General features: G+C 32.7%; 1 non-coding gene across 1 annotated transcript; it reads left to right on the plus strand.

Annotated features, from left to right (window-relative positions):
* Window positions 1–878: 878 nt before the first annotated feature.
* LOC112820501 (small nucleolar RNA SNORA62/SNORA6 family) lies at window positions 879–1,032 on the plus strand. The gene has a single exon (XR_003207165.1). It is a non-coding gene; the product is annotated as a small nucleolar RNA SNORA62/SNORA6 family (small nucleolar RNA).
* Window positions 1,033–4,219: the final 3,187 nt, after the last annotated feature.

The raw sequence follows: 4,219 nt of genomic DNA on the forward strand, positions 1-4,219 counted from the left end.
AATCAGGATGCACTAGTGGTAAGAACACCAATACTACTGGAAAACTCACTGATGGTTGTTGTCTACAGGCAGGTCTGATGTAGAAGATACTGTATAGAAATGAGCACCCCAATAGCAAAGGGGTTGAAAAGATGATCAGAAGTCTGACGACAGTGATCATTATCTCTCCCTGCCAGTGAATTGCTGGAATGGACTTATTAGGGAGTTAGCACCATTCCCATGATGGTTTGGGGTCTATAGAGTAAGAGTTTCTCATTAGAAAACACTAAGTTAAAAGTTCTCAAACTCTTCCCTAAACTCTGAGAAAGATGGCAATAAAAGACATTGGCACATCCCACTTCAGTATCAGACATTAACATCACCCTGAATTAGTTATCTATTTGCCCACTGAAGAGTTTTGCACAAACTATTACATCTGCCTGGAAGTCTCTTTTCTTCTATTTCAACTCACAAAGTACTACTAATGTTTCAAACTGAGTCCAATCCTCACTTCCTTCCAAAGCTATCTTACACTGTTTTGATTAGGCCAGTCCCCCTTTCCATGCTATCATATCACATAGCTTTTCTCTGTGGGATTTGTCTTTCGCACACATGTTTATTTGATTAATGTACACTCTTATATCCTGGAATTGTAATTTTATCTCAGAATCTAAGACGGAGTCAATAAATATTGTGATGAATGACTTGATTATATCTAGTCTTCCTATAATTTGAACACAGGGAATTCTACATTGTTGTATATTTTGATATTTCTTACAGAAAAAGATGCTTATTGTACATCACAAACATAGATTTCACAGAAATTTCTTAGGAGAAAAAAATCTATTTAATATCCATCTTTGAAACAGGAAAGAGAAACGGACTTAAAACCATCCCAGGCTGCACATTGTTAGAGGCTGGAGTTGGGGCCATTGGCTGGCTGATGAGCTCACAAGTGTGGATAGTGCACTGTATGAGGGGCAAGTGTTTCACTAACACCGCAAGGGGCTCTATCCAGATGAGTGGAGTTTGATAGTAATTATTTCTACAAGTAAAACAAACAAACAAACCAAAAAATGAAAAAAACAAACAACAAAAATCATCTTAGGAACTAAGAGTAGCTTCTGGGAAAATTTAAATACAGGTAAAAAATAAATATTACATAAGATCTTATAATAAGGATAAACATGTATGAATGAATAAATGGATAAATATAATATGCTTACTATTCTGATAGAAATTCATGTGTGTTTCTACATGAGTACAAACAGAGTAATGTGTAACTTCTACCTTAGGAAGGTGTGTTGGTCTAGGAAGCATTTTGGAGAGGAAACAAGGTCCTGACTGATATATACACATGGAATAGAGAGCCAGGGAAATTATTTATTTAGCACAAGGCACAGTTTGAATTGTCTTATATACATAATCTTATTTATTATACACAACAACTCTGTAAATTAAATCCCATACTCCTACCTTAGAGAGACAGTGGGGAAGGAATTAATATTTATTACTGTGTAACAGGTACTGTACCAGCTTTATATATGTTCTTGCTTAATACTCAGAACAGTGCAGGAATGTAGGTCTTATTATTGCTGTTTTACATATGAAAAAGCGTAAGTTAAAGAGCAAATTTAATTTGCTGAAGGTCACAGACCCAAAATAATAGTCAAAACAGAATTTGAACCCAAGCTTGTTTGTTCTTGCTCCATAATGTGGCAAAGGTCCCTTTAGGTCAGAGAAAATGTGAATTTAAGGAGTTACAAACAAACTTGGCAGAACATCAGACCTTTATTGAATATATTATTCTACCTGCTGTACACAAGATTCCACGTGTAGAGAAGCTGTTGTCTAAGGGGGTCTATAGAAGTCAAATATATCTTGGTGTTTGGGAAAAATGGGCATTATAATGGAAAAGTGACAAAAAAATCATGTGAAGTCTTCCTATATTTCACTTTTTACAAGAGTTTTCAATTATGTACAAGTTAGAGATAGATGGGAAGAAAAATCGATATACAGAAAGATGACAGATTCAAATAAATAAATTATCCACATATTTTCAAAAAGCATAGAATTATTTCAATGTCTTTGCTTTCAAATTACAATGCAAAAGATCTCTATTGAAGAGTAACGTGCATAATAACTTACCTAGTAAACTCTGTTATTTTTAAAGGAGATTTTTAATTTTAAACTTTCATTAATATTACATGAGAGTATCTTATCATAGTCACACCCAAGCAGTTAAAATATAGGGTGAATGAAATAACATAATATTTAAAAGCCCTGGATCTTAGATCCTATAATGATTTATTTATGAGCCATCTGGTTGTACAAATATGATATTATGGTCAGATGTGCTCTATATGCATGGAAAGAAACAATTATTCAGAAAGAAATAATTAGGTTTTTATGAGTTACATCCCAAGGCAAGCTGTAGGATTTAGGTAACAGACTTTTCTTGCAAGTGAAAAGTCGTATAAATATATATTTTAATGTATATAATAGAATATTAGCATATATATATGTTTATATACATACGCACACACCTATTACATCACTTCACCATAGTAAGAGAAACTTATAAATACAACATTTTATCTAGGGGATTATAAATGCAAACAGATACAGTGAGTATGACTCATTCTGAGTTCTTAAGGGATGGCAGGGGAGCCCAAGGGAGTATGGCCTTCCATTTCTGTTATTACCACCATTAATCAATTTTTACCTCCCCATCTGTCACATGGCTATAGTGGACATGCACAAATGCATATGTAGGGTTATACATGGGATGGGGTGGGAGATGATGTGAAACCACTTCAGTTTCTTTTTGATGAAATCCTAATTCAAGTAGTGTTCATATGTGGATGAAATTAATTAACTTCCCAAACAAGTAGAAGGGATATAAATTATAACAAGCCAAAAGTCTTTTTTATAATTAAAAAATAGAACTCTCTTGACTATAGCCAGAAATCAAAATGAAAAGTATTCTCCAATCTGAAATCACTGTTGCAAGCCAAGGCAACTAAAATGAAAAGCAAAATTTGGAACAACTTCAGGACATCATGGACGTAAATGTGATAATAAGTTGAAAATACACTAGATCATAACATATAGTACATATGTTGTACACTGTACAGTTCCAGGATGCCATTTACATTTTCTATGATTTTTATGGTGCTTCTCACCACCATCAAGTTGTGTAACATGGAAGCCTTATCAATTTATACATTATGGGCCTCTATTATATCTATAACAGTGAAAATAAAAACTTAACAAAGGCCTATGGAAGTGTCAGATACTTGAGCTCTACACAACAGCAATTAAGAATACCATTTATATTTGTTTTTATATTAATAACCTATTTCTTTTTTACTATGCAAATGAATAATATTATCATCAGTTGAACAATGTAAATTTAGATCATTTGTACTACTAAATGAATATACATAGAAAATAGATATTGATTCTCACCTTAGGGAAAATTTGTTTTATTTACCCAAGAATTTTTTTTTGGGTGGGGGGCCGGTGGGCAAAAGCACTCAAATATTTGCAAGTATTTATTATTTCCTCCAAACATCCATATGATTCAAATAATTTATATCAGTGTGCACATAATGAGGTTTATGTCTAACAGTAAACCATAAAGGATATAGTGCAGAATTTATTAATAATATTCTATTTCTGTGTATTTATTTCCTGTAGAGTATAACAAAACCATCAACATCCTTTATTTCACCAAGTCTCTCATTTCTGTTTGTCCTGGCATAAAGAGATCATTATACCACTTCTTCACTCCAGGCCACACTCTTTCAAATTTTAAAACTACCTGTGAAAAATAGGTGTTTGATTCCTATTCGGATCTACCCAACACTAATGATACTATAAACCTCCTTATATAATGATGGAGTAGATTATGTATATAGCTCCCAAGAACCTGAGATACAGGGCTACCAGGCATCAAATAGAGTGGAAACTATTGGGGTCACAGATGTAAATTTATTTCAATAGACACTTCCCTTGTTTGCTTATTATAAATATTTTGATACTGAATATCAATTGAATATAGAATATTATCATTTTCTTACATGGTCTTGATAATTATATTTTCTTATTTAGAAGACTTTGTATATTATATACAAATAGTTTCAAGTTTCAAAGTTTGAATAAAACATTTTAACTTCTAAAGAACATGGGGCAGAGAGAGTTTATAATATATCTAGCTATCTAAATTGAAGGGACT

Source organism: Callorhinus ursinus, unplaced genomic scaffold, assembly GCF_003265705.2.
Source record: "Callorhinus ursinus isolate GAN/ISIS: 27379988/994484 unplaced genomic scaffold, GSC_fseal_2.0 scaffold3, whole genome shotgun sequence".
NCBI classification, from domain to species: Eukaryota; Metazoa; Chordata; class Mammalia; order Carnivora; family Otariidae; genus Callorhinus; species Callorhinus ursinus.